The sequence below is a fragment of the Salmo salar genome, chromosome 10 (genome assembly GCF_965601325.2).
Source record: "Salmo salar chromosome 10, fSalSal1, whole genome shotgun sequence".
Lineage (NCBI taxonomy): Eukaryota > Metazoa > Chordata > Actinopteri > Salmoniformes > Salmonidae > Salmo > Salmo salar.
In genome coordinates, this window is record NC_138300.1 from 15649988 (window position 1) to 15660000 (window position 10013).

Genomic DNA, 10013 nt, shown 5'->3' on the forward strand with positions numbered 1-10013 from the left:
CCTACCCCAGGATGTCAGAGTACAAAAATCAGTTAACCACCTAATTGAGGAACTTAATTTGATCTTGCGCAATACCCTAGATGCAGTCACACCCCTAAAAACAAAAACATTTGTCTTAAGAAACTAGCTCCCTGGTATACAGAAAATACCCGAGCTCTGAAGCAAGCTTCCAGAAAATTGGAACAAAAATGGCGCCACACCAAACTGGAAGTCTTCGGACTAGCTTGGAAAGACAGTACCGTACAGTATCGAAGAGCCCTCACTGCTGCTCGATCATCCTATTTTTCCAACTTAATTGAGGAAAATAAGAACAATCCGAAATGTCTTTTTGATACTGTCGCAAAGCTAACTAAAAAGCAGCATTCCCCAAGAGAGGATGGCTTTCACTTCAGCAGTAATAAATTCATGAACTTCTTTGAGGAAAAGATCATGATCATTAGAAAGCAAATTACGGACTCCTCTTTAAATCTGCGTATTCCTCCAAAGCTCAGTTGTCCTGAATCTGCACAACTCTGCCAGGACCTAGGATCAAGGGAGACACTCAAGTGTTTTAGTACTATATCTCTTGACACAACGATGAAAATAATCATGGCTTCTAAACCTTCAAGCTGCATACTGGACCCTATTCCAACTAAATTACTGAAAGAGCTGCTTCCTGTGCTTGGCCCTCCTATGTTGAACATAATAAAATGGCTCTCTGTCCACCGGATGTGTACCAAACTCACTAAAAGTGTCAGTAATAAAGCCTCTCTTGAAAAAGACAAACCTTGACCCAGAAAATATAAAAAACTATCAGCCTATATCGAATCTCTCGTTCCTCTCAAATTTTTGGGAAAAAGCTGTTGCGCAGCAACTCACTGCCTTCCTGAAGACAGACAATGCATACGAAACGCTTCAGTCTGGTTTTAGACCCCATCATAGCACAGACTGCACTTGTGAAGGTGGTAAATGACCTTTTAATGGCATCAGACCGAGGCTCTGCATCTGTCCTCATGCTCCTAGACCTTAGTGCTGCTTTTGATACCATCAATCACCTCATTCTTTTGGAGAGATTGGAAACACAAATTGGTCTACACGGACAAGTTCTGGCCTGGTTTAGATCTTATCTGTCGGAAAGATATTAGTTTGTCTCTGTGGATGGTTTGTCCTCTGACAAATCAACTGTAAATTTCAGTGTTCCTCAAGGTTCCGTTTTAGGACCACTATTGTTTTCACTATATATTTTACCTCTTGGTGATGTCATCCGGAAACATAAGGTTAACTTTCACTACTATGCGGATGACACACAGCTGTACATTTCGATGAAACATGGTGAAGCCCCAAAATTGCCCTCGCTGGAAGACTGTGTTTCAGACATAAGGAAGTGGATGGCTGCAAATGTTCTACTTTTAAACTCGGACAAAACAGAGATGCTTGTTCTAGGTCCCAAGAAACAAAGAGATCTTCTGTTGAATCTGACAATTAATCTTGATGGTTGTACAGTCGTCTCAATTAAAACTGTGAAGGACCTCGGCGTTACTCTGGACCCTGATCTCTCTTTTGACGAACATATCAAGACTGTTTCAAGGACAGCTTTTTTCCATCTACATAACATTGCAAAAATCTGAAACTTTCTGTCCAAAAATGATGCAGAAACATTAATCCATGCTTTTGTCACTTCTGGGTTAGACTACTGCAATGCTCTACTTTCCGGCTACCCGGATAAAGCACTAAATAAACTTTAGCTAGTGCTAAACACGGCTGCTAGAATCTTGACTAGAAACAAAATATTTGATCATATTACTCCAGTGCTAGCCTCTCTACACTGGCTTCCTGTTAATAAGGCAAGGGCTGATTTCAAGGTTTTACTGCTAACCTACAAAGCTTTACATGGGCTTGCTCCTACCTATTTTTCTGATTTGGTCCTGCCGTACATACCTACACTTACGCTACGGTCACAAGACGCAGGCCTCTTAACTGTCCCTAGAATTTCTAAGCAAACAGCTGGAGGCAGGGCTCCATTTTTATGGAATGGTCTGCCTACCCATGTGAGAGACGCAGATTCGGTCTCAACCTTTAAGTCTTTATTGAAGACTCAACTCTTCAGTAGGTCCTATGATTGAGTGTAGTCTGGCACAGGAGTGTGAAGGTGAACGGAAAGGCACTGGAGCAACGAACCGCCCTTGCTGTCTCTGCCTGGCCGGTTCCCCTCTCTCCACTGGGATTCTCTGCCTCTAACCCTATTACAGGGGCTGAGTCACTGGCTTACTGGTGCTCTTCCATGCCGTCCCTAGGAGGGGTGCGTCACTTGAGTGGGTTGAGTCACTGACGTGATCTTCCTGTCTGGGTTGGCGCCCGCCCTTGGGTTGTGCCGTGGCGGAGATCTTTGTGGGCTATACTCGGCCTTGTATCAGGATGGTAAGTTGGTGGTTGAAGATATCCTTCTAGTGGTGTGGGGACTGTGCTTTTGCAAAATGGGTGGGGTTATATCCTGCCTGTTTGGCCCTGTCCGGGGGTATCGTCGGATGGGGCCACAGTGTCTCCCAACCCCTCCTGTCTCAGCCTCCAGTATTTATGCTGCAGTAGTTTATGTGTCGGGGGGCTAGGGTCAGTCTGTTATATCTGGAGTATTTCTCCTGTCTTATCCGGTGTCCTGTGTGAATTTAAGTATGCTCTCTAATTCTTTCTTTCATTCTTTCTTTCTCTCGGAGGACCTGAGCCCTAGGACCATGCCTCAGAACTACCTGGCCTGATGACTCCTTGCTGTCCCCAGTCCACCTGGCCATGCTGCTGCTCCAGTTTCAACTGTTCTGCCTGCGGCTTTGGAACCCTTACCTGTTCACAGGACATGCTACCTGTCCTAGACCTGCTGTTTTCAACTCTCTAGAGAGAGACAGCAGAGTAGAGATACTCTGAATGATCGGCTATGAAAAGCCAACTGACATTTACTCCTGAGGTGCTGACCGGTTGCACCTTCGACAACCACTGATTATTATTATTTGACCCTGCTGGTCATCTAATGAACATTTGAACATCTTGACCACTGGCACAGCCAGGAGAGGACTGGTCACCCCTCATAGCCTGGTTCCTCTCTTGGTTTCTTCCTAGGTTATGGCCTTTCTAGGGAGTTTTTCCTAGCCACCGTGCTTCTACACCTGCATTGCTTGCTGTTTGGGGTTTTAGGCTGGGTTTCTGTACAGCACTTTGAGATATCAGCTGATGTAAGAAGGGCTTTATAAATACATTTGATTCAAGTGCATATCGATAGCGCGGGTCAACTCAAGGTTTACAGATTTTGAAGTACTAATTGTGTGGTCCTTTCAACATGAGTACCATGGCCTGGTTGACCCACTCTTTGAGGAACTTACACTGAACTGAAATCACAAGACCAAAAAAGTCCTCGAGACACTGCAGAGATTAAACCTGGGTACCCTGACAACTCCTGACACTTCAAAGTAAACTTTTCCCCCAAAACTGTGCTTCAACTATTGAAGGGAGTGTACATTTTCACTCTGATATTGAAAGTCTGCTTGGAACAATGGCCTGTGGAAAATTGGCGAGGGAGACTGAATGGCCTATTTATACCTGGTATGACACTCTGAAAAGATCACAAAAAGAACCGCGCCTGATCTAACATTCCCTCTCGCTACACAAATGGCTTTTTCATGAAGCTTAATAGGAAATTATATGTTATTATGTCTTGCCACTTGACACACTGATTATAAAATGATACAATACAAAGACTGGGGGAGGAGGAAAAAAAATACAAAATGAACCGGTGGGGGAACACACTGATTTATTTTGAAAAGAATTACATTTTTTAATTCATTACTCTCCCAAGAAGCAATATACACCTCATTAAACGGAAATCGGGAAAAAATGTAATTGTTCTTTTTTTTCTCCTTCCACTCATCTCAGCGACCGAATCCTCTGAGTAACCTCTGAAATCTCATTCTCTCCCACTTTTGCCTCCCCCTCCTCATACCAAGACTATGAAATGCAATGGTATTTAGAGAAACCCCCTTTTCTCCCTCCCCTCGCCTCCATTCCCAAGCATTGTGCGGTCTCAGACAAATGAGTAGCAATCACAACAGGATCAAATCTAATCTGGAGAAAAATCTACTTATTGGTAAATGCATGGGTAAATGAGTCCCTTGTAGTCATTACTTACTAAAGGCCTATACTCTCACTACTTAATACTACTTCTCTCAGTTCCTCTAATGGTGCAGCTTTGTTTGCTGTTTTGGGGCTGTACGGCTGGCTGTACAATGCACCACCTCAAAATGAAGGACCTCGTAGATCATTTGGCGTCTGACAAAGCAATCTACACAGCTCAGAACTAGCAATATTTGTCAGGTTTTTTTCTCTCTTATTTTGTCAACGTTTTCATATCGCTTTTCTATTTCAATTTCGCCCGCTAGCGCTCCTTTCTTCATTGCTTTAAAATTAGAATGTGGTTGTTGTGTTGTTGTTAGGAGTTCAAAACTTTGATTTCTTTTTAAACTTCAGAGACAAATATTTAGCGGCACTCTCGTTCCAGTCGTATCTCTACAGTTGTGAAGGTGAGTGGTAGGCCTACATTTCACATCCATGTCATCCTATGTAGAACCCCTGCTGACATTTGACCTCTGCCTAAGTTCCCTCAGTCAAACTGCAACTGTACTCTCAAAAGGCGGGTTTCTCATGAGAAGTATCTCTCTAAAGAAACGCTCAATAGCCAAGGTCGGACAAAAGCCTGTCACATGCGTCAACCAGATGGCGGAGCTCTTATGAATTCCTCTAAAATAGATTAATGCTGGCGTGTTGGGGAGGTGAAAGGTCCACTGGGTGAATAAACAATGAGTTTAACTCCCTTTGAGTCGGGTCAGACTTACAGAATGAGGCTTGGGTCGGGGGGGAATTCAGACCCACATTTTTCGGAGACTGAGGACAAAAAGGTCAGGAGTATTAGCAGAACACACCCTGAAGCCCCTGCAATCTCATCTCGAGTCCTGAGGAGGTATGCTGCGCCCCAAACCCCCCAAATACTGGCTACAGGCTTTTGTTCCCCTCGCAACAAGGGAAGAAAATGGCAGCGTCTAAGAGCTACTAAAAGGAGAAATCTTTAATCACCATCTTGAAAGGGACTATTGAGTGAGGCTGTGTCTCCCCTCTCCTCTGAACTGTCCGTCAGCCTTACCATGGAATTTGGGGGAGCCACTGAGGGGTGACAGGCGGGACTGTTAGATGGGGAGGGAGGGTCGGAGTGGAGGAATAGGACGCTTGAAGGGTATGTGTGTGTGTGTTTGTGTGCGTATCTATGCGTGTGTGTGTGTGTTTGGGGGGAGGGGGGGGATTAGGCAAAAAAATATGTCCAAAAATGACTCAAGTGGAACGTTCCGTGCTTGACTACCATGTGAGACCAAGCTGGCATGCCGGCGCTTTTCCCACAATCCCTCTTTGTTCGCTGGCGTGTCACCGGGCCCGCCGTGGGGAGAGAGGGAAAGAGAGACGAGCCACTGATCACTGTGAGGAGGAAAGGGGGATGATAGAGGGGAGCGGATATGGACCCTTCTCCTCCATCCAACAAGGCTCTCCATTCTCTCCATCTCATTTACATGGGATTGAATTCAAGGCAAGATGCATCACTTCTTTTTATTATCCACCCTGTCTTTCTTGTTTCTTTGATTCTTATTATTCTCATTGTAGTTGAAGGGCAGGAGTACATGGCGGTAGTCTTTGATCTAGTCGGCCTTGCCTATGATGAACTGCTACAGTCCTCTTCTCTAAAGACCATGGCCTTCCCTCCTCAGTGTCACTCGTTTAGATTAGAGGGCTTTGAGGTCTTCTCAGGGTTCAGGCTCTGGGGTTTCAGTGGAGAGGCTGATGGCCAAATCCGGACTTGAGATACACATGCGCAACCTGACTTTTCACGCCAACGTTCTATTATCACCAGCACATTATTTATGCCTTGAGGACCAGTTTTCCAGACCTTGATTAAGTCTACTCCTGGACTAAAAAGCATGCGCGATGGAGAATCTTCATTGAAAGTGGTTTTAAAGGAGAAGTTTACCTGAAATCCAGAAACTCCCATACATTGAAATGCGTCAGTGTTTTCCTTCTCCCCCTCTCTCCCTGGAGTGCAGAACTGAAACAGCTGCAAAAACAGTTCATGTAACTTGTGACGTTGCTGGATGCAGGCCTCGCTCCATTGTCAGTAAATGCATGATTCACAAATCCGCAAACTGGACAAATTCATTGTTTTATTGAAAGCGCATGGTCGAATTAGTTATTTTTGTCAAAAGTATTATAGGTTTTGAGTCAGGAAATGTGTACTTTTCCACCTAAAATATTTGCAATTATTTTGTATAATTCTTTTATGTAGCCAACTGCCACAGCAGTGGAGATGGGTAACAACTGTGCATGAACGCCCTGTGTCAGTCAATAAAGAACTATTTGACTGTGTCAATTCTACTGTGACATCCATAGACTAAAATAGTTATTGAACATTTGCAGTAGCATACAGTCAGGGACTCAGTGTAGTGGGATTCCCATACAGTCATGTGCCACTTTGGGAACACGACTCCTTTTCATTAGGGTTGATTTCCATATCCTCCAAGAATCAAGTCTGGCCTCCTGCACATGGTAAGTAAAGGGGGCAGTACTGTGTGGGGGAACAAGGTAGGCTAGGGTGGTATACCGTATACCGGGGTATTTGGAAATAGCCACGGGATGGTTTTTCAATACTGTCAATATGTAACCTTTATTTAACTAGGCAAGTCAGTTAAGAACAAATTCTTATTTACAATGACGGCCTACTCCGGTCAAACCCGGACGACGCTGGGGCAAATTGCGCGCCGCCCTATGGGACTTCCAATCACAGCCGGATGTGATACAGCCTGGATTCAAACCAGGGACTGTAGCGACACCTCCTGCACTGAGATGCAGTCTCTTAGACCGCTGCGCCACAATACCGTTGAAGCTATTTATTTGAAGTTTTTCAATACATTTTCATATTTGTAGCTACTTTTTAAGTAAATACCTGCAGTCAACTTGTGCAATAAGTTAGATCAAACAGATCATGTTCTTCAGTTCACCTGTCACATTATTTTACATTATGAAACTTACCGTAGTTTCCCAGAACATTTGAGCCAGTCACGTGCTTGTTTGTAAATAGCACAACGGGAGAAAGCAGGAGTGCAAAAATGACGCATGGCTATCATATTTCGAATGTTTATCATAGAAAGAATATAGCCAGCTACATTTCCTAATGAAGCGGTTCACAAAATAGGGCTCATGACCCAAAGTGGGTCGCCTGATATGAAAATGGGGTGAAAACAATGTGTGTGGAGGCAGAGGGGCAGAAACTCACATCAATACCTTTGTCAGATAACACTGTTAAACAAATAATTAACGCTATTGCTAGCAATCAAGAGGAAACTGACTTAACGACTCAATAATTCCCAAGCTTATGCCCTCCAAATGGATGTTAGCTGTGAGGTCCGAGATGGCCCTGCTTTACTTTTTGTCCACTATAAAAATCACGGGATGCTATTCACGAGAACATATGGTTCTGTCTCACGATTCCCGAGCATGAAACGATACAGGGGATGTTTAGTTTGCTGCATGGCTAATTTGATAAAAAAAAACTGATTCCATGGTGGCCTTTTGCACAGATGGGGCTCCATCTATGGCAGGACAGCGGGCAGGCCTCTGCACTCTAGTTATGAAAGTGTCTCTGCCATATGGACTCATTGTATGATACACCGAGAGCAACTGGCAGCAAAAGAGAGCACAGAACTCGGAGATATACCGCAGCAGGTAACTTTGATTGTAAACTACATCCAACCGCATCCAGTGTGCGCACGCCTGTTCACTAAACTATGTGGAGATATGGAATCAGAGCACGACAATTCTCTCTTTCACACCGAGGCCTGGTTGTTATCGAGGGGGAGTGCTGGAAAGATTTTTCACATTGAGAGAGGAACTGTTGTCATTCACAGTGGATGTAAAAAATTAAAAATAAAATAAATATTGGTTGACTTTCTGTGTAATGAAAAGAAAATGTGTCTCCTTGCCTATGTAACAGACATATTTGGGAAACTGAACGAACTGAACGCAAGCATACAGGGGAAATACAAAATCATTCTACAGATGAGTGACCAAATCAGTGGATTCAGAGGAAAGAATTCTTATTGGAGAGAGTCCAAAAGTGAACCATGCCCCCTGTTTCTAACAGAAAACAGCATCAGTAAGTGTCCCACACGAGTGATGACTGCTCACCTCCAGCGCTTGGAAGAGCACTTTGGGACCTACTTCCCTAACCGTTTGACTATGATCCTGGCTCAGTTGACATGCCGGTAAGTGAAATCGAACAGCTGATCGAGCCGTCTTGTGACATTCACGGGTCACTACGGAAGCGTTATGGTTCCTGACTCAAAAGGGCCCTGCCGTCTCCCTCTGAGCATTAATGCCACATTCAAAACAACTGGGAATTCTGAAGTGGGAACCCGAAAATCTCCGACTTCATTGTATTCAAGACAACTGGGAACTCTGGGGGGGAAAAAACGGGTGCACACTGTCAATCACGCCCCCTGACTTTTAGAAGCTCTGACGCGCGACATGTATCAAGCACACCCATCTCATCAGTGGTGGCAAGATAAGATCAGACTCATTTGCAATTGACTGTCATAGCCCCACATTAATAGTATGTGATGGTGAGTTGAGAAGACAATCAGAAATACTGTTAGAATGTTTTTCAATTGACTGCCATAGCCCCAAATAATAAAAATAAACACTGGCTGTTAATTACATAATTATTTTCACATGGTTGGGCTCGCATACATTTTCAAATGTCAAAATGTCTCAGGCCAAAAGAGTTTGGGAACCCCGAAAAAGTTAATCTTGCATTTTAATGGAGAAAAGTAGGCTGGCAACAGCGAGAAAAGTACCAGAGAAAACTACACATCAGTCATAGGCTGTCTGCTGATAGAATGCCCATTCACAAATTCTCATCCGAATGGAGAAGTGCAGAAATTACAATAAGAAGCATTTTAGATCCGTACTTACAAAACGCAGCAAGATATTTCTTGTGTTTTATATTTTTTTCCTGTGTGAAAAACAAATAATTACTTGATAAAGTGACCCCTAAGTTTAACTTGCTAGTTATCTAAGTAAGTGGCTGAAATTAATAAGGTGACGGGGCATCATACTGTGTTAGCTTTCTGCCGTGTTTGAGAAGTCAATGCCCTTTGGATTAGTTATCTGTACAGCTGCAACTACTAGAGCCAGTACTGTTCTTCCTCTGTTCATTTGCACAATGTCTCTCTTTCACATTCACTTCTCAATGTCAAAATCACAAAAAATTTCATTTTTACATTTTAGCAGATGCTCTTATCCAGAGCGACTTACAGTAGTGAGTGCATACATTTCATACATTTTTATTTATTTATTTATTTATTTTTTCCGTACTGGTCCCCCGTGGGATTCGAACTCACAACCCTGGCGTTGCAAACACCATGCTCTACCAACTGAGCCACACGGGACACTCGGTAGCTCCTACCCATCTATATATGTATAACTTTATGAGCTAGATTGACTGTCTGTGCAATTTGTTTATTTTCGTTTGCATATTTAGCTATCAGCCTCCATGGAAATGCACTATTACTTGTCCTAACATTCTGGTACAAAACACGTAGGGTTAACCCGAAACCGGGTTAACCCTTGTGTACTAAGCCGGTAATACCGTAAATCCCAGGATGAACGAAGGACGGTATGACGATATGAAAATCTGGATACCGACCAACTCTATACCTTTTGACATTTAGCCTCTGAGGTTTTATCAGTCAAACCCACAGACAGTGTATCTCCATCGAGTGCAAACTGTCAAACTGCCTAATACCATCAACAGAAATCAGTAATAAAACTCTAGCTTGCAAAAATATTTCCGGTATGGCGACCATGAGGTAGTCAGGTAAAAGGTGATCCGTTTGGCATTTCCTTTCTTTAGCAAAAATATGCCTCTTAATTAGGAAAGTACTCGACTCTAAAGTTAA